Raw genomic sequence first — 21,747 nt, 5'->3', positions numbered from 1 at the left:
TGGCTTAGTTATAATTAGTTGGAGTGTGCAACGCAGGCAGATGCGCTCTGCAAATGTCTTGGCACTAGTGGGACTATAGCAAAGTCCAATAGCCACGTATAGGATGCCACTAGGTACACTGAGTGTTTGCTAGTATAATGGCTTAGTTATAATTAGTTGGAGTGTGCAACGCAGGCAGATGCGCTCTGCAAATGTCTTGGCACTAGTGGGACTATAGCAAAGTCCAATAGCCACGTATAGGATGCCACTAGGTACACTGAGTGTTTGCTAGTATAATGGCTTAGTTATAATTAGTTGTAGTGTGCAATGCAGGCAGACGTGCTCTGCAAATGTCTTTGCACTAGTGGGACTATAGCAAAGTCCAATAGCCACAGATAGGATGCCACTAGGTACACTGAGTGTTTGCTAGTATAATGGCTTAGTTATGAGTTGGAGTGTGCAGAGGACAAGAGGGTACAGTGGCAGGATTGTGGTGCTCTGGGTAGAGGAATGGAAGCCTGCCTTTCTATTCCCTCCTAATGGTGAAATGCAGGGAGGAAATCCCTGACCTTGGCTGCACAGACGCTGGCGCTGTTTTCAGGACCTGTCACCTTAACTCTGACCCTGCCGGTTTGAGCCCTTAAAAGGACTGCTATAAAGTGCTCTCCCTATGCTGTCTAACGCTGTGTATGCAGCGCATACAGCTGTATCAGCGATAGGACTCAAGACGGAGCTGCGACAGTGATGTCTGACACCAAAGACGCAGAAGGCAGATAATGGCGTCCGTGAAGAAAATGTCCGGTTTTATAATGCAGGGACATGTGACATGCAGATCCTATCACACATGCCGTTGCTTCTCTGGCTCAAAGTCCACTTAGCTGTGTGTGTGTCTGTGATTGGCTGACATGCTGGCCCGCCCCACAAGACGCGCGCGCTTAGGGAAGGAAGACAAGAAAAAAAAAAAAAAAATGGCGATCGCCATTATAGAAACAGCAGTGATCTGAAGGCGCTGTTCACGCACACTATACACTGAAATGTGATAATAGTTTGATTCACAGAGTGACTTACACTATTACAGCAGAAACCAAGCTATGATTTAGCTGTTTTTTGGCTGCTAGAACCGTTCTCGAACGTTTCTAGAACTATCGAGCTTTTGCAAAAAGCTCGAGTTCTAGTTCGATCTAGAACATGCCCCAAAATCACTCGAGCCTAGAACTGGAGAACCACGAACCACGAACCGCGCTCAACTCTACTCCTTAACTGATCTGTCTCTTTTTCCGCCTCCAGGTCTGTGAACTCCTCGGTGGGTGTGGCCAACCGCCTGGCTCCGCCCCACCTGGTGTGGACATCAGCCCCTGGAGGGAGGCAACAAGGGTTTTGTGTTTGGCTAATGTAACTGCCTGGGGTGGTGGGGGTGTGTGTGTGTTACCTGTGACGACCTGGCTAGTCCAGGGCGCCACACATCCACTGTGTTCCTTGCTAAATTTGTTGATCTGGAACATAATGTCACGGCCGGGCGGTCGGGCAGACCCAGGAGGTGGATCCACTGGACCGAACTCTCTGAGATGGTGGTAGGGAGTCCGGCAGCTGAAGCACTGATGGGCAGTAGAACAGTCCGTGCAAGAGAAGGCAGCGGAGGAGTCCCAGGGACCACGGAGTCACAGAAGGTGGTCTTGGTGACGTAGCTCAGGTTCGGAGGCCGAGGTGATATCAGGCGGGGTCCGGAACCTCTGGAGCAAGATGACGGGTCACCGCAGGGATCCGGGATGGTACGGACTGTCAGATGGCAGACGGACAGCGTGCGGGGATCAGGACACGGCAGACTGGATGGCGAGGCAGGTACGGCTCTACAAAGACAGATAGGTGAGTACAGGCACATAAACACCAAGAGACCTGACTCCTAGCTCAGGGAACACGAAGATCAGGCCCCGCCCCCTTGGACAATGACCCCCTATATACCCTGTACCTGTGCAACCTCATTTCCTGTTAATGGACGCTGGCCCTTTAAGAAAGGGTCAGTGACCGCGCGCGCGCCCTAATGCGCATGCGCGCCGCCCGGGTGCCAGAAGCCAGGGAAGGAGGCTGCGAGGAGGACGCAGGGGAGCCGGCCAGGTCCAGGGAAGCTGTCGGGCGCCGGGATCGGGGGCCCGGAGCCCTGGGACGGACGGAATCCGGTGACTGGGGAGCGGAGAGCGTGGCAGGTGAGCCGGGGAACGGGGGTGAGGACCCGGGGAGCGTGACACATAAACATGTGTGCAAGCCAGAAGAGTGAGAGCAGATTCTGTTTTGGATGGCCGACAAGGCCTCTTCGCATTTGTCAAGTAGCAACTAATCTGCCATGACCACACAGTCTACTGTGGATACACAGAAGGCTGGCCCACCTAATCCTACACTTCCTTCCTCCCTTCATCATCAGTCACAGGAGACATAGGACCCAAAGCTTGGCCACTCTGAAGATCTGTTTTGTACGTATCCTTTGGTTGGTTCTGGCCTCCCTCCGTACAGCATTGAAGAGGGAAATGAGGAGGTGGAGTGCATTGATGCGCAAGTATTTGAGGACCTACGGCCAGAAGAAAGCCACTTTGAGGAACATGATTTACTGTCTCCAGAGGTGGAGGCTAATAATGATGAGACACAGTTCCCATCAGGTCAGCCTACAATCTCAAGTGGTAAGGAGGATAAGATGGAAGACGAGGTGGTCGATGATGAGACTACTGATCTGACCTGGACCGTTGACATGCACAGCCAGCGCACAGCAACACAGTGGAAGACAGATATGTAGCACCAACACAGGCACCAAAGGGTAGTGGTTTTTCAGAGTGAGAACTGGGTCATCTGATCCCAAGAGCACCCCCAAGTCAGGGCAAGGGGGCATTCAGCCGCTGTCTGGAATTTTTTTTCTTGGATGATACATATCTGTCACGGCACAAAGGGTGAACCTGGTGGACGTTGGGACAAATTTGCAAACTGAAACATCACACATCCTACCCATGCCAAGAATAGTGGGCCCAACTTCTGCCAGTGTTTCCGCCTTATCATATAGCACTTCCTGTCTCCCCTCCTACTGCTCCTCATCCTCTGCTGAATTACCCTCCCAATCACTGCCAAGCTGGGAGCTGTGCAGCAGCGCAACAGCAAAGCGGCAACATGCTCTGCTGAATCTGATCTGTCTAGGTCACAAACCACACACTGCAGCAGAGCTGTGGCAAGGTATAAAGGAGTAGATTGATCAGTGGCGCTCCCCGCTTCACCTGCAACTTGACCTGGTCATTTGTGACAATGGGCGTAACCTGGTGGAGGCTTTGAAAGTCGGCAAGCTGGTACACATGCCATGAATGGCTCATGTGCTGAACCTAGTTGTTCAGAAATTTATGAAAACATACCCTGATTTGAAGTACCTACTTGAGAAGGTGCGCCGTATTAGTGCTCATTTCCGCCATTCCTTTACCGCTTTTGCTGGTTTTACAGCACCGCAAAAGTGCTTTAATTTGCCAAGTCACTGACTTATGAACGACCTGCCCACGTGGTAGAACTCTACATTCGATATGTTGGCGAGGATTACTGATCAGGAGAGGGCAGTAGCTGAATACCAGCTTCAAAATGCCTGTCAGACTGAGAGTAAGCCACCACACACAACAACTTTTGAGTGAGTATGAATCACTGACATTTGTGAGGTTCTTGAGAACTTTGAGTACTGCCCCAAGCTCGTGAGCGGTGATCAGGCTATTATCAGCTTAACCATCCCGCTGCTGTGTCTGTTGAAACAATCACTGCATAATCTCAAAGAGGAAGCTTTGAGTGCCCAGCCTATGGCTATAGAGCCAGATTTACCAATTGGTGATACTACCCAGCCTAGCCAATATTCTGAGGCAACATTGGGTGATGATGAGAAGGATGAGGAGGATAAGGAGGAAGAAGACTTGTGTTTCTATGCTAACCAGGGGATTCCCAATGCTACACAGGGAACTCTCAACCCAAGCTTCATGTCTGTCCAGCATGGATGGGCTGGAGAGGAGGAGCCAGTGTGAGGAGAGGATGGGTTTTGTTCCTCCTACTGGAGAAACAGAACCTTTGCCTGTTTCCAGCTGGGCCCACATGGCACAGTTCATGTGTAAGTGTCTATGGCAAGACCCTCATGTGATACACATTTTCTCCAACAACCTATACTGGTTGGCCACATTTCTGGACCCACGGTACAAGGAGAAATTTCCATCTCTCCTTTTGGAGTCACCAAAGGGTTGCACAATGGAATCCTTCAAGAGGGTCAATGTAGAACAGTTCATGAAAACATTACCCTCAGACAACACTGACAGCAGAGTTACCGCCTCTTTTCAACACCAATGATTAATGGGGAAAGACACCAACACCAGGTTCAACAGAGGTGGTGAGAACATGTGCGAAAACTGGGCCATTTTAAATAAACCAGGACATCAGCAAGTGCTATCTGTGCCTGTAACAATCCCAAAGAGGGAGAAGTTGCACAACATGGTCAAGGTGAACTTAAGTGACCGTACCTGTGTCCTTTCTGACGCTTCAGTTCCCTTTAATTATTGCGTGTAAAGGCTGAACACTTGGCCTGACCTCTCCTTATATGCCTTTGAGGTACTGGCCTGCCCAGCTGCTATTGTGATGTCAGAGTATGTTTTCAGTTCTGCTGGGGCAATCATCACTGATAGGCGCTCCCACCTTTCCACAGAAAATGCAGACAGACTTACTCTGATTAAATTCAACAAGGACTGGATTTCTCCACAGTTTGCAATCCCTCCAGATGAGAGCAAGCCAAACTAAATTCCCCCAAAATATTCATTTTGACTACTGCTGTTAACGTCCACTCCTTGTCATATAAAGCCGTTTCTTTCCTGCGTCAAATATGACTCAGGCCATAGGGCTAATTTTTGTAAATACTATGCATATTGTGCAGTGTCGGAGAAACCAGGACAGTACTCCTACTCTAGCCTAACTACTATTTGTCATTGGAGGCCCTTGTGATGGGGACTTCCTGCTAGAGATGAGCGAACCGGCCGTGGTTCGGCTCGAGTTCGGTTCGTCGAACGGAGGTCCCGTTCGAGTTCGGTTCGTCGAACGTTCGACGAACCAAACTCGAACCTATAGGATATAATGTGAGGCAATCACAAACACATAAAAATGCATTATAAATGTACACATACAGTTAATAAACATTGCCATAACACTTACCGGTCCCCGCGATCCCTCCTGCACTCTGTCTCCTGCCGCTATTCCATCCGATGATCGCTGAATCCTCCCGGTGACCAGCACTGCCAGTAGTGATGCAGGACCTATCGTGACGTCAAAATAGCCATGTGACCAGTCACGTGGCTATTATCTCATTGGCTACAGACTGGTCACATGACTATGACGCGTCATGTAGGACCTGCGAGTGCATCTCTCCGGTACACGGTGCACATTTGTGTATCGCCGTGTACCGGCGACATGCTCTAGCACACGGTCGACTCCCCGTTCCGTTAGGGACCGGCTGACACAGCCGGTCATTAACGGAGATCACCGTTGCCATAGCAACGCAGTTAGCGGTGACGTCACCGCTAACCGCGGCTCCGGGAGCACCGTTGCTATGGTAACGCGTCTGTCAGCGTTACCGCTGTTACCGCTAGCAGCACTGATCTCTCACGGAGTGAAGGCTGCACGCTGCTTCCCGTGGAGCCTTCATGGAGTGAAGGCTCCACGGGAAGCAGCGTTTTCCCCCATGATGTAGCAGAGCTGCATTGTTGAACGAGAAAGACAGAAGACCATGGATCGTGGAGGGCTGACAGGGGGTAATAAAGATGGAGTCTCTAATATGTCTGTGTATTTATTTCTATTAAAGTATTTTTTCTCTGTGTGGTGTCTTTTTTTTAACCCTTTATTGGAGATTCTTAATGGCCGGGTCAAACGTGCCTGACATTAAGAATCTCTGGCTTAATACTGGCTAGTAAAACAAAGCCAGTATTAACTCATGATTACCCAACAAGCCACCCGGCTCCAGGGCTGTTGGAAGAGTTGGATACAGCGCCAGATGATGGCGCTTCTATGAGAGCGCCATTTTCTGGGACGGCTGCGGACTGAAATTCGCAGCAGAGGCGCCCAGAAACCTCGGGCTAACCTGTTCTGCAGATTCCAATCCCCAGCTGCCTAGTTGTACCTGGCTGGACACAAAAATGGGGCGAAGCCCACGTCATTTGTTTTTTAATTATTTCATGAAATAAGTGAAATAATTAAAAAAAACGGGCTTCCCTATATTTTTGGTTCCCAGCCGGGTACAAATAGGCAACTGGGGGTTGGAGGCAGCCCGTGGCTGCCTGCTGTACCTGGCTAGCATACAAAAATATGGCGAAGCCCACGTCATTTTTTTGGTGGGCAAAAAACTTCTGCATACAGTCCTGAATGGAGTATGCTGAGCCTTGTAGTTCTGCAGCTGCTGTCTGCTCTTCTCCATACAGACAGACAGCAGCTGCAGAACTACAAGGCTCAGCATACTCCATCCAGGACTGTATGCAGAAGTTTTTTGCCCCCTGAAAAAATTATGTGGGCTTCGCCATATTTTTGTATGCTAGCCAGGTACAGCAGGCAGGTACGGCTGCCCCCAACCCCCAGTTGCCTATTTGTACCCGGCTGGGAACAAAAAATAAAGGGAAGCCCTTTTTTTATTATTTCATGAATTTCATGAAATAATTAGAAAACAAATGACGTAGGCTTCGCCCCATTTTTGTGTCCAGCCAGGTACAACTAGGCAGCTGGGGATTGGAATCCGCAGCACAGGTTGGCCTGAGCTTTCTGGGCCCCACTGCTGCGAATTGCAGTCTGCAGCCGCCTCAGAAAATGGCACTTTCATAGAAGCGCCATCTTCTGGCGCTGTATCCAACTCTTCCAGCACCTGCCTGCTATACCTGGCTAGCATACAAAAATATGGCGAAGCTCACGTCCTTTTTTTGTAGTTTTTTGGCAAAAAAAATAAAAAATGCTTCCCTGGATTTTACATTGCCAGTGAAGGTAACACCAATCAGTGGGGGTTAGCAGCCAGTAGCTGCTTGGATTACCCTTAGCTAGCAATACAAAAAATGCAGCGGGAGCCCATATATATTTTTTTTAATTATTTATTTAAATAACTAAAAGCAAAATGGGCTTCCCTGTATTTTGATTGCTGGACATCACAGTGCTGTAAAAATAAATCTTTAAAAAAAATGACGTAGTGCACCGCGGTATTTTTGATTCTCAGCGCAGATAAAGCAGACAGCTATGGGTTGCCACCCATATCTGCCTGCCGTTACCTTGGTTGGCAATCAAAATACAGGGAAGCCCATTAATTTTTTCTATATAAAAAATAGTTAAAAAAAAAATGACGTTGGGTCCCCCCATTTTTGATAGCCAGCTAGGGTAAAGCAGACGGCTGTAGCCTGAAAACCACAGCTGGCAGCTTTACCGTGGTTGGGGATCCAATGTGGAGGTCCCCTCAGGCTCTTTTTTTATAATTATTTTAAAAATATTAATAATTACACAATAAAAGTAGGGTCCACCCCAAATTGGATCACCAGCCAAGGTAAAGCGGACAGCTGTGGTCTGGTATTCTCAGGGTGGGAAGGTCCATAGTTATTGGGCCTTCACAGCCTAAAAATAGCAGGCCGCAGGCTCCCCAGATGTGGCGCCTCCACTAGATGCGCCAATCCTGGCGCTTCACCCCAGCTCATCCCGTGCCCTGGTGCAGTGGCAAACGGGGTAATAAATCGGGTTGATACTAGCTGTAAAGTCACCTGAGATCAAGCCCAGCAGTTTGTGATGTCATGGCGTCTATTAGATACCCAACATCATAAACTGTCAGTACTAACAAAAAAAAAATCAACAAAAGAAATTTATTTGAAAAAACAGTCCCCAAAACATTTCCTCTTTCACCAATTTATTGTAAGAAAAAAAATAAAGGGGTCCCACGACGACTCTGGACCATCTAGAATATGGGGGGGAGACACTCAGAGAACGTATCCCCCATTTTCTAGGAGTGCGGACCCTTCATGTGAGGAGTGTGGGTGCAATGAATCTGCACTCACTCTCCCCGGGTCCACAGCAGCAGAGTCCATGTCGTAATGGTTGCTACCAAAGCTGCAATGCCCTGCTCATGAGGTAAGGGCATGCCTAATCAGGAGAACTATTCTACATTTCCAAATATTGGTATTTGCTGATATTATTGCTATTCCACCTACTATATATTGGGGATAGGATCTTGGAGATGGAATACCCCTTTAAGTCCAGTTATCCAGCTGAATGAATACTTAACAACAGAGCTCGCTATTTAGATGTGTTTTCATGTGGCGTATAACGGACTCTCATGTTTGGTAGTCGTTCAGCAGGGAAACTATAAAAGCAAATCCCTCCATTTGGAAATGTAGTATATAGCTCTCCTGATCAATTATGTTCCTTACCTCATGAGCAGGGCATTGCAGTAATAATAATAATTTATTCATTTATATAGCATTATTAATTCCATAGCGCTGTATGTCTTTGGAGTGTGGGAGGAAACCAGAGTACCCGGAGGAAACTCACGCAAACACGGGGAGAACATACAAACTCCTTGCAGATGGTGTCCTTGGTGAGAATTGAACCCAGGACCTCAGCGCTGCAAGACTGCAGTGCTAACTACTGAGCCACCATGCCGCCCATTTAGCTTACAGATGCATAACCACCACTCACTGTGTCTGAACACAGGAAGCTGAGCTGACAGCCGCTCTGTGCATGTGGCAGCGTCTATTGTGAAGGAGAGGGCCGTGGGGGGATCAACGCTGCACAGGTACCGTGGGACACCGGGGAACACCGGTGGGGTTATAGGGGTGACCTGGCAGGGCATGGGGAGGAGTTTTCTGTCGCATGTGTCATGGCATATGCGACAGAAATCAGAGGAGTAGGGTGAATGCGGCCGGCGCGCTGCTGTGCGCGCGGCCATCTTGGATTTCTGGGAGGGCATCAGGGGGGGCACTTTGGCGACACCGGGGGACCGGGGAGGAGATTTATCATGTTTGTTCATGCCAGATGGGAGAGAAATAATTTTTTACTGGCGCTGTCATTTACTGTAACGTGATCATCGGTGTACGGTGTATACCTGTGATCACGTGAGCGGGGACCGGAAAAAACGTCCTGAATCATGATCTCCAGGGTCTCAGCTTGCCCTGAAACCCCGGAGATTTTGAGACGCCGGGGGGCGTTATTCACTTATTTCTGCCTGCTGTTTATAAATGGCAGATCAGAATAAGGCTACATTAACACGACCGATCCGATTTTGCGGTTTGCAAAAAACAGTCCGTTTTTTTTCACAGGTGCATCCGTGTGGCATCCGTTTCCATTCCGTAGACGGTCCGTATGTCATCTGTTTGTCAACCGTGTGCCTTCCGTTTTTTTTGTGTACTGCAAAAAAACTGAAGGAGCGTAAATGCATAAATTTACCCAGGATCCATAGCTTCATCCTACATGAGGCGGTCAAATGTTCACTCCAGTGCCATTTTCTACTGCTTTTCACAGCGTAGAGCGCTCTGGTGATTTTCTTGTGCTTGTGCACTTCATATCAGTCTTTTCTGTCATTATAATGGCAGAAAGACACATAATGTCCCACTTTCCTGCATTTTGTAATTTTGCACCCTTTGGTGCCTTTCATGTGGCACTAAGGGGTGCTTAGCTTTGTATTTAGCCAAAAAAATGGAAAAAAAAAATGATGTAGGGTTCCCCCTATTTTTGTAGCCAGCTAGGGTAAAGCAGACGGCTGCAGCCTGCAGACCACAGCTGGCAACCTCACCTTGGCTGGTAATCCAAAACTGAGGGCACCCCACGCTGTTATTGTAAATTAAAAAAATAATTAAAAAAAAAAACACGTAGGGGTCCCCCCAAAATTGGATCACCAGCCAAGGTAAAGCAGACAGCTGGGGTCTGATATTCTCAGACTAGGGAGGTCCATGGTTATTGGACTCTCCCCAGCCTAAAAATAGCAGGCCGCAGCCGCCCCAGAAGTGGCGCATCCATTAGATGTGCCAATCCTGGTGCTTCGCCCCAGCTCATCCCGTGCCCTGGTGCGGTGGCAAACGGGGAAATATATAGGGTTAATACCAGATGTGTAATGTCACCTGGCATCAAGCCCTGGGGTTGGTGAGGTCAGGCATCTATCAGATACCCGACATCACCAACCCAGTCAGTAATAAAAAAAAATAGACGACAAACACATTTTTATTTGAAAAAACACTCCCCAATACATTCCCTCTTTAACCAATTTATTAGAAAGAAAAACAAATCCAGGTCTGGTGTAATCCAAGGGGTTGCCATGACGATCCACACTGTCCCAGTCAATGAAGAGCAGGATGTTCCCCATTGGCTGGGAGAGTAATGCAGTGACCTGAGCTAACATCAATGGGTCAGCCCAGGTCACTGCAGGGCATGACAAGTGCTGCTGTCAGCGAGGTACATTACCTGCGCTGATCTCCTGCACTGCCGACAGCACCTGTCACTGAGTTCAATGACCGCCGCCTTCACAGCCAAGTATCGCGAGAGGCCCGTGACGTCACCGCTAGTCAGTCTCGGGTCGGAAGCGAGAGAAGGTGATGTGACAAGCGGCGGCCATGGAGGACAGTGACAGCGCTGAGGTCGGGACTTCATCACCGCAGATAAGCCGAGCGGGACCATGTGTGCAGAGTGACAGGAGGACGTCAGTGTCGTGGACTGCATGGCTGGGGACGTGTGTGTGTGTGTGTGTGTGTATGTATGTGTACATGCCGCGTGCAGGAGGGGGCGGAGTGAGCTGAGCGGGGAAGTGTGGGCTTCCTGCACGTAACTAGGATAAACATCGGGTTACTAACCAAAGCGCTTTTCTTGGATACCCGATGTTTATCTTGGTTACCAGCTTCTGGCAGGCTGCCAGCGATGGCTCCTGCATACTGTAGCTGTAAAAAGCCCTGCTTTTTGCTGCTAGAACCGTTCTCGAACGTATCTAGAACTATCGAGCTTTAGCAAAAAGCTCGAGTTCTAGTTCTATCTAGAACACCCCCAAAAATCACTCAAACCGCGAACTGGAGAACCTCGAACCGCGCTCAACTCTACTTCCTGCATCAAACATGACTCAGGCCATAAGGCTAATTTTTGTGAACACTATGCACTTTGTGCAGTGGCGGACAAACCAGGACAGTAGTCCTACTGTAGCCTAACTACTATTTGCCATGGGAGGCTCTTGTGATGGGGGCTTCCTGTGTGAACCATGACTCAGCCCATAGGGCTATTTTTTAAACAATGCATATCCTTGTGACAACCACATCCTTTCTGTTCTGTATACGGTCCATTTTACATCCGTGTGCCTTCCTTTTTTTTTTGCAGACCACAGGAGGGTTACATGCAGTCAAAAGCTATAAAGATAGATAGCTGGATAGATAGATAGCTTGATGGATAGATAGATAGATAAATAGATAGATAGACATATATCCACTCCCCTGCATTTTGTAATCTTGCACCCTTTAATGCCTTTGAAGAGGCACTAAAGGGTGAGCAGCCTTTTATTTAGCTAAAAAATAAATAATTAAAAAAAATGACGTGGGGTTCTGCTATTTTTTGTAGCCAGCTAGGCTAAAATAGACGGCTACAGCCTATAGACCATAGCTGGCAGGTTCATCTTGGCTGGTAATCCAAAACAGAGGACATCCCATGCTGTTATTTTAAATTAAATTAAATAAATAATGTAAAACAAAAAATGTGGGGACCCCCCCCCAAATTGGGTCACCAGCCAAGGTAAAGCAGACAGCTGTGGTCTGGTATTCTCAGACTAGGGAGGTCCATGCTTATTGGACCCTCACCAGCCTAAAAATAGCAAGCTGCAACACCCCAGATGTGCCAATCCTGGCCCTTCGTCCAAACTCATCCCGTTGCCCTGGTGTGGTGGCAAATGAGGTAATAAATGGGGTTGATACCAGCTGTGTAATGTCACCTGGCATCAAGCCCTGGCATTAGTGATGTCACGGCATCTATCAGATACCCGACATCACTAACCCAGTCAGTAATAAAAAAAAATGGACAACCAAAAACATTTTTATTTGAAAAAACACTCCCCAAAACATTCTCTCTTTCACCAATTTATTAAAAAGAAAAAACATATCCGGGTCCAACGCATTCCAATAAGGGCGTCCCACGACGATCCATACCATTCTCACTGTCCCAGTTAATGAAGAACAGAATGTTCCTCATTGACTGGAAGAGCAGTGCAGTTGTGCCGCCCCTGCAGCGGTCGAACCGCTCAGATCCGGGGGTGATTATTCGTGGCTCGAGGGTCTACGGACCCAGAGACTAGGGGTCACACTCAAATGAAGAGGGGGGTATTTACAGGGGAGATATAGTTTGTGATGCCACCCGTGGTGTATGGTAATTGGGAGTACCGCCGCTGCCATTGGGAGTACCCGGGGTGATGGAGTGGGGCAGCTAAGGTGTCGTCGCCCTCCAAGGGTAGGGGAAGGCCCCGGGACTCGGTGGGATGCCGTGGGCTGCAAGGGTCACTCAGGTGCTCACTCAGTCAATAAGCAGACGCTGACAACCGGATAAACCAAATCTCGGGGTATCGCTGCCGCTTGAGGGGAGCACGTCTGGGTCCCATCCCCTGTAGTGTTGCCTGGTGTTCCGTGACCTGCCTCCTGACACTAAGTTTAACTTCAATGTGGTGGCCAAGTAGTCTGAAACTTGCCGGGCCCCGCTCCCCACTGTGGCTAAGTGTGGGAGCCTGCTCTCAGGACTCACGCTTGGGATTTTCTGGACCGTTTGGTTGGAAGGCCCTATCCCCCTCGTTGTGCTAGTGCCCCAATTTAGGAGCGGGTGGGAACAGATCATAAAGGCTCCGTTCTCCTCAGTTTAATTGCCGGGTTGCCTGAAGCTGCTCCCCGACCTAGGGTCCGTGTTCTCCGCCGTGCCATTGGTCCCGGACCAGTGATAGTGCCAGGCTGCTGACTGTCTTCCTTGACAGGTCCAGGCACCTAGCCGCAATCCCCTGCGACCAGGGGTCCGACTCCTCTAGGTCCAGACCACCATCTGAAACCTAGACAGCTTCGCTTGGGAGCCACCACTCCCAACCTCCTCTCACTCACTCTCTAACTACCGACTGACTACACTCACTATACTACTCACCTCCCCTCCCTGACCCCCCCAACCGTGTTCTAGCTCGAACTGTACCATGAGCCTGTGACGTCACCGCTAGTCACAGTCTCAGGCCGCCCGCGAGACTTGATGTGAGAATGTGATTATCAAACAAGGGGGAAACCCACATAATTTTTTTTTTATTTATTTTGTTCCCAGCAGTGTCCAGGCATCTTCCCCATTCCAAAAGCTGAATAAGCTGCGCTGCAGACTTTCAACAAACTTTATTCAGCATCAAATTCAGAATTCAGACATGGACTTTCATGAGAAGTTCATGTTTGAGTTTGAGCCCTGAACGGTACGAACCCTCAACTTTACCTTTCGGGTATTCACATCCCTAATTACTTACCTTCGCCAGACAACATGTTTTTTATTAGAATTAGGACTGTCACTGGGTTTCCTTGTCATTGACTTGTTCTGATTGCCTGATGTTTGTATGTGGGATCCATCTCTACAGCCTTCATGCGTTGAGCTGAGCAGATTGTTTATTTGTGTGAGCTCATTGTGTGGGGATAATGTATCTATAGACAGTATATAAATAGACAGGGTAACAATGGCTGTCTGTATGGACATATGCTATTCACACCCGCGCGGCTCATACACTTTTTTTTGCTGTAGTGTGTTTGCTTTAAAAGAAGGAGGAGTCACTGCGCTGAGTATACAGAACTCTGTGTCGGCTGTTTATTTGCAGAAGTATCTCTATATGTAGGATCACAGTGAGACAGTGTTTAAACAGAGCTGCCACTAACAATGTATCCTTATATACACAGAACTCACTGGCTTTTGTGTATATTGAGCCTACACTATTCACATAATATTGCAGGGTAATCCCTACACTACATTGAAAAGCTGTTATTGTGGTTGTGTTTAAGAACACATTGCTACTATTGGAATGGGGATGTTTGTAAAGGCCCAGTCACACACAACGACTTACCAGCAATCCCGAAAACGATGCGACCTGATAGGGATCGCTGGTAAGTCGCTGGGAGGTCACTGGTGAGATGTCACACAGTCAGACCTTACCAACGATGCAGGAACGATACAGGTCGCAGTAGCGACCTGTATAACGATCTCAGAAGTCACTGTGACTGTGCCCCTATCACACAGTGTCAAACACAGCGATGTGTCCTGCCCAGCAGGACATCACCTTTGAAGAATATGGCCTGGACCATTCGGCAACGACTAGAGATCTCACAGCAGGGGCCTGATCGCTGGTAGGTGTCACACATAACGAGATCGCTAACGGGATCGCTACTGCGTCACAAAAATCGTGACTCAGCAGCGATTTCGCTAGCCATCTCGTTATGTGTGACGGTACCTTTAGAATCACTGTGACTGTCATTATGGGACACATGGAGTCCTGTAATTGGGGCTGTATGGCTATCATTAGAGCGGGCACAATAGATATCACCAAGAAGCACTGCAGGATAATATGGCTGTTTGGGACATGATAACATCATTGTGTGAATACTTTGGCACCAATACAAGATCACGGCGGTTCGTCACTATGAGGACACGGTGTCTGTTGTTTCATGGATACTTTGTCAAGTATTACATAACACCTTGTCATAAATGTGTCATTATTCAAAGAATATAAGATACGATGACTACTTCTACTCTGACTATGAATGAAAACTGGTCTCAGAAAAATAATCCTGCATAAATATGAGACAGGCACCCAGGTAGCCTAATGGAGATTGAAGCCAGATTCTCAAAGCTTCTAAAGTCATTTCTGATTGTCCTCCAGAGAAAGATATTAATAGTAAGCTTTTTTTTTATGATTATTTATTAGTAAACACTGAGATGTACAAAATGATTTCCATGAAGTCAGGGATTACTACCAAAGAGAGGAACAATCACACTGATTTTCCGGTGGCCAAGCATGCATACTATTACTACCCATACTGTAACCATCAATGCTGATGCCAAAATTTTTTGGCACTAATTAGGAGGGGAGAAAATGGTCAGATGGATGGAGGAGCTTTTAAACTAGGATCTGGGGGGACGGAGGGTAGTGGAGCAAATAAGGGTATAGATAAAGCAGATAGAGACAGTGAGAGGGTAAAGGTCAATGAAGGATTAGGGGGGATGGGACATGCAAGGAACATAGGGAGGCTAGGAGTAATAAAGGTGTTAATAGTATTAAATGTCTACTGGCAAATGCAAGAAATCTTGCAAACCAAATTAATGAATTAGAGACTCTTATGTCAACCATGGATTATGATGTGGTGGGCATTACGGAAACCTGGCTGGATGAAAGCCATGACTGGGTGACAAACATACAGGGTTATACTACATTTAGGAATGGCAGGAAAGACAAAAAAGGTGGTGGGGTGTGTATATTTATGAAATCTACCCTAAAAACCTGTGTTGAATGATGACATTGGGGGGAACTGCAACAATGTAGAGTCAGTATGGGTACATGGGGAGGGGAATAATGGAAAAATGCTAATTGAAGTTTGCTATAAGCCTCCTAACATACCTGAACAAATAGAGGGTGAAATGCTGGAACAAAAAGGCAGCAAATAATAATAATAATCGGGTTCTTATTATGGGGGATTTCAACTATCCAGACATTCAGTGGGACATAGAATCTTCTGGTTCTGCTAAAAGCTGTAATTTCTTATCTACCATTCAAGACCATTTTCTCTCTCAGATGGTAGATGAACCAACCAGAATTTGCTAGATCTGGTCCTGTCAAATAAACCGGATACCATTCCAGACCTACAGATCTGGGAGCACTTGGGCACCAGCGATCATAATATGGTAAGCTTCAAAGTAATATTCAATAGAACATTTCAAAGGGGAAATACGAAAACCTGGAATTTTAGGAAAGCTGATTTCAACAAATTAAGGGAAGAGCTTAAATGTGTAGATTGGGACAACATCATGGTAACTGGGGATACTGACCATAAATGGGGTAAGTTTAAGGATATACTGCTAGAGTCCTGTAAAAAGCTTATACCCTCTGGTAATAAAATGTCCAGGAATAAAAAGAAACCACTATGGATAAATAAGACTGTACAAAGTATAATAAAACAAAAACAAAGGGCATTTAAAATCTAAAAGGCTGAGAATACAGAAAAAGCATTTCAGAAGTATAAAGATATCAATAGGAAATGTAAAAAAGAAATCAAGCAAGCAAAATTAGCTACTGAAACAAAAATCGCCAAGGACATTAAAATAAATCCCAAAATCTTTTATAAATACACTAATGCCAAAAGGAAAACAAAGGATAGTATTGGCCCCTTAAAATATAATAACAAGTTAGTTATAGAGGACAAACAAAAGACTGAGATATTAAATAGGCATTTCTCATCTGTGTTCACCAAGGAACTGACTGTACCAGGGATCATTCAACAAGAGAAAAATCAAAGTTCACCACCCGATATAAATAATTTAACACAAGAAGAAGTATGCCTACGTTTGAGTAATTTAAACGTTGACAAATCCCCAGGGCCAGATGGCATTCATCCACGAAAATTGAGGGAATTGAGCTCCATTATCGACAGACTGCTGAATCTCATCTTTTTAGACTCGCTTGTAACAGGGTTGGTGCCTCAGGATTGGAGGATTGCTGATGTGGTACCGATATTTAAAAAAGGTAAGAGGGTAGATCCAGGCAACTACCGTCCAGTAAGCCTGACATCAGTAGCATGCAAAGTTTTTGAGGGCATTTTAAGGGATGACATGCAAAAATATATTGCATAAAATAATATAATAACTGACAAACAGCATGGATTCATGAAAGATAAGTCGTGTCTAACCAACCTGTTGGGGTTCTATGAGGGGGTAAGTGCAAACCTAGATATTGGTAAAGCAGCTGATGTGATTTATTTGGACTTTGCAAAGGCATTTGATACTGTACCACACAATAGCCTTATATTAAAGCTCCAGAAGCAAGGACTAGGGGAAACTATATGCAACTGGGTAAGGAATTGGCTAAAAGATAGGAAACAAAGAGTAGTCCTAAATGGTACATTCTCTAAATGGGCTGCAGTCAGCAGTGGGGTGCCGCAGGGATCTGTACTAGGACCGATTCTTTTTAATCTCTTTATTAATGACCTTGTGGATGGGATTGATAGTAAAGTGTCAGTCTTTGCTGATGACACCAAACTATATAGGATATTAAAAACTGACCTTGATAGTACAATATTACAAAAAGATCTGGATAAGATGTCAGAATGGGCAGATACTTGGCAAATGAGATTTAATGTTGATAAATGTAAAGTAATGCACCTAGGATGGAGTAATCCTATAGCTGCATATACATTAAATGGAAGTAAACTCGGGACTACAGAACAGGAGAAGGACTTGGGTATTCTTATTACAAATAAGCTGAGCAGCAGCACTCAATGTGAAGCAGCAGCTGCTAAAGCAAACAAGATTTTAGGGTGTATAAAAAGAGAGATTAGATCCCGTGATCCCAACGTATTGTTACCCCTCTATAAACCACTTGTAAGGCCACATCTGGAATATGGGAACCAGTTTTGGCTCCACATTTGTAAAAGGACATTCAGAAGTTAGAGGCAGTTCAAAAGCGGGCAACTAGACTATTACAAGGAATGGAAGGCCTCCCTTATGATGAGAGGTTGAAAAAGTTAGATTTGTTTAGCTTAGAAAAAAGAAGTCTCAGAGGAGACCTCAACATTTATATGTATAAATACATGTGTGGTCAATATAAAGGACTGGCACATGACTTATTTCTTCCAAAGACAGTACTAAGGACCAGGGGGCACTCACTGCGAGTGGAAGAAAAGCGATTCCGACAGCTAAATAGGAAAGGGTTCTTTACAGTTAGAGCAGTCAGACTGTGGAATGCCCTACCACAAAAGGTAGTAATGGCAGATACTATAACAGCTTTTAAAAAAGGGCTGGATGATTTCCTCAGTACACACAACACTGTTGGTTATAAATGACTTAGTGACCAAATTTAGAACTGGTGGAAGAAGGTTGAACTAGATAGACCTAGGTCTTTTTTCAATTTAAGTAACTATGTAACTATGAGTTGAGCGATGTTCAAGGTTCGCCAATTTCATGTTCGAGTGATTTTGGGGGGTGCTTGAGATCGAACTCTAACTCGAGATTTTTGCTAAAAGCTCGACAGTTCGAGTTACGTTCGAGAACGGTTCGATCACCATAAACGTGGCTTTTCACCGTAAGGCTATGTGCACATATTGCTATCTGCATGTGTCGTGCGTCCCCAGCACAATCCCTCTCCCTTTCCTACTCAACGATCACGGGCGCCTCGCTCCACGTCTGTCACAAATTTGCGGCGTCTTTTCCTCTTTAGAAAATGGCTGCCGCTTCATTAGTCAATTAGCTATTCCGTGCTTTCCCCGCCCACCGGCGCCCATGATTGCATGCAGTCAGACATGTCCCCAAGCTAATTGTGAGCTGTCTCACTGCAACCAATCACAGCCGCCGGCGGGTGGGTCTATATCGTGCAGTAAAATATATAAATAAATAATAAAAAAAAATGCGGTCCCCCCATATTTGATACCAGCCAGGATAAAGCCGCATGGCTGGAGGCTGGTGTCGTCAAGATGGAGAGCGCCACAGTATGGGGAGCCCACCAGCCTAACAATATCACCCAGCAGCCGCCTGGAATAGCCACATCCATTAGATGCGACAGTCCCGGGGGACTCTACCCAGCTCATCCCGATTTGCCCTGGTGCGGTGGCAATCGAGGTAATAAGAGGTTAATCATGCCAGGCGTCTCCCCAAGACACCTTCCATGATTATACCTTCCAATCAACGTGAAAGTAAATAAACACACACCGAAAAATCCTTTATTTGGAATAAAAGACAAAAAAAAATCCCTGTTTCACCATTTTATTAAAATCCACAAATACCCCTCCAGGTCCGACGTAATCCACACGACACTGTCAGCTCTGCTACAGAACACGAGTGCTCTGTATCAACTCCACGTAGCAATGAAGTGAATCGCGCAGTCAACAGAGACTTCAGCAATGCAGACTTCAAGATTAACAAATTACTGCCTATTGTTATCAATAGAGTCAGTAGCTGAGTGGATAGAGCACTCACCTAAGAAGCATTAGGTCACGAGTTCTAGTCTCGGTAAAGAACTTTTTATTTTTTAAATTATATTTATAATATATTTATAATATACCGTATATACTGGCGTATAAGACGACTTTTTACCCCCTTAAAATAATGGCTACAGTGGGGGGTCGTCTTATACGCCGGATATACACATATATCATATATATCATACAGCATATACAGCGGATATATAGCGGATATATAGCAGGGGGCCGCACTGTGTGAGGAGGTGTTTTTTTTTCACTGTCCAGTATAACCAATAGGATTAGTGCAGTAACGCCAGATTCCCCTCGCATCCATGCAGGGACATTAATGAAGAGCTTACATGCTGGTGTAAGTGTGCATATTGCTACAGTACCGTAAGTGCTGCTGCCGACCTCGCCCCCTTTCTCGGCCCGGTGACTCCCCCGCCCCTGCACTAATCCTATTGGTTATACTGGACAGTAAAAAAAACACCTCCTCACACAGTGCGGCCCCCTGCTCTTAGCATACTGAAGCATACGCCAGCAAGACCTGTTACAATATCGCAGCTTACAGTTATGATCACCAGGCACTTGCTCTCTTGTTTGTTTTGCAAAGTTTTAGCTTTACCGTACATGTTTGAAACAACCTTATGTTTATAAGTGACAGTTTTGCTGCTATATACAGTACCTGCAGACTTTTTTTCATTTGGGAGCGGGGTAGTCTTATACAGTGAGTTTATCCCAAATTCTATATTTTTAGGGCAGAAGTTGGGGGTTGTCTTATACGCCCAGTCGTCTTATACGCCGGCATATACGGTATTTATAATTATAATTTAATTATGCACTGAGGGGAGGAGCCGGACATCAGCTGTGAGTCACGGGATACACCTCTAAAATCGGAGCAGTTCACGGAAGGAGGCTACATTGCTCTCTCTCCTCTCTCTCTCTTTCTCTCTCTCTCTTTCTCTCTCTCTCTCTTTCTCTCTCTCACTCTCTCTCTCTCTTTATCTTTCTCTTTCTTTCTCTCCCTCTTTCTCTCGCTCTCTTTCTCTCACTCTCTTTCTCTCTCTCTTTTTCTCTCTCTCTCTTTCTCTCTCTCTCTTTCTCTCTCTCTCTTTTTCTCTCTCTCCTTTCTCTCTTCTCTCTCTCCTTTCTCTCTCTCTTTTCTCTCTCTCTTTTCTCTCTCTCTCCCTTCTTTCTCTTCTTTCTCTTCTTTCTCTCTTTCTCTTCTTTCTCTCTTTCTCTCTCTTCTTTCTCTCTTTCTCTCTTCTTTCTCTCTCTCTTCTCTCTCTCTCTTCTTTCTCTCTCTCTTTCTCTCTCTCTTCTTTCTCTCTTTCTCTCTCTCTCTCCTCTCTCTCTCTTCTCTCTCTCCTCTCTCTCTCTCTCTTTCTCTCTCTCCTCTCTCTCTTTTCTCTATCTTCTCTTTCTCTTCTTTCGCTCTCTCTCTTTCTCAGACCTGGCGGTGATCAGCTGATGCGGTCACCTGACAGCATCAGCGGACACTATAAGTCGAGCGGTGTGGCCGGCTTCTTACCACCCGGCCGGCTAAACTATCAGCTGATGCTGTCGGACAGGAGTCTGCACTGAAGTGTGTAGTTTTTTTGGTTTTTTTTGCACTGATGCATCAGATGATTGTATAAAAGCCGTTTATACAATCAGCTGCTGTGTCATGTGATTCAGGCCCTTGAACCTGACACATCATCTGAACGCTTTGCCTTCCAGCAAACCGATCAGATGATATTGGATCCGGATTGGACCCTTGACCCAGGATTACTGCGGAGGGGGTTCTTTATTTCAATAAAGATGGAGTCACTAATTGTGTTGTGTTTTATTTATGATAAAAATATTTTTCTGTGTGTTGTGGGGTTTTTTATTGGTACTAGAAATTCATGGTGGCCATGTCTAATATTGGAGTGACACCATGAATTTCGGGCTTAGGGCCAGTTGATAATATACAGCTAGCTCCAACCCCATAATTACCCAGCAAGCCACCCGTCACCAGGGCAGCTGAGGACTTGGATACAGCGCCAGAAGATGGCGCTTCTATGAAAGTGCCATTTTCTGGGGTGGCTGCGGACTGCGATTCGCAGCAGAGGGGCGCAGAAAGCTCAGGCCAACCTGTGCTGTGGATTCCAATCCCCAGCTGCCTAGTTGTACCTGGTTGGACACAAAAATATGGCGAAGCCCATATCATTTGTTTTTTAATTATTTCATGAAATAAGTGAAATAATTAACAAAAACAGGCTTCCCTATATTTTTGGTTCCCAGCTGGGTACAAATAGGCAGCTGGGGGTTGGGGGCAGCCCGTAGGTGCCTGCTGTACCTGGCTAGCATACAAAAATATGGTGAAGCCCACGTCATTTGTTTTTTAATAATTTCATGAAATTCATGAAATAATAATAAAAAAAGGGCATCCCTATATTTTCGGTTCCCAGTCGGGTACAAATATCCAGCTGGGGGTTGGGGGCAGCCCGTAGGTGCCTGCTGTACCTGGCTAGCATACAAAAAACATGGCGAAGCCCACATAATTTTTTTGGGGGGGGGCAAAAAACTCCTGCATAAAGTCCTGGATGGAGTATGCTGAGCCTTGTAG

The sequence above is a fragment of the Anomaloglossus baeobatrachus genome, chromosome 9 (genome assembly GCF_048569485.1).
Source record: "Anomaloglossus baeobatrachus isolate aAnoBae1 chromosome 9, aAnoBae1.hap1, whole genome shotgun sequence".
NCBI lineage: Eukaryota > Metazoa > Chordata > Amphibia > Anura > Aromobatidae > Anomaloglossus > Anomaloglossus baeobatrachus.
The sequence above is the reverse complement of the archived record's forward strand: the minus strand, read 5'-3'. Positions refer to the sequence as shown.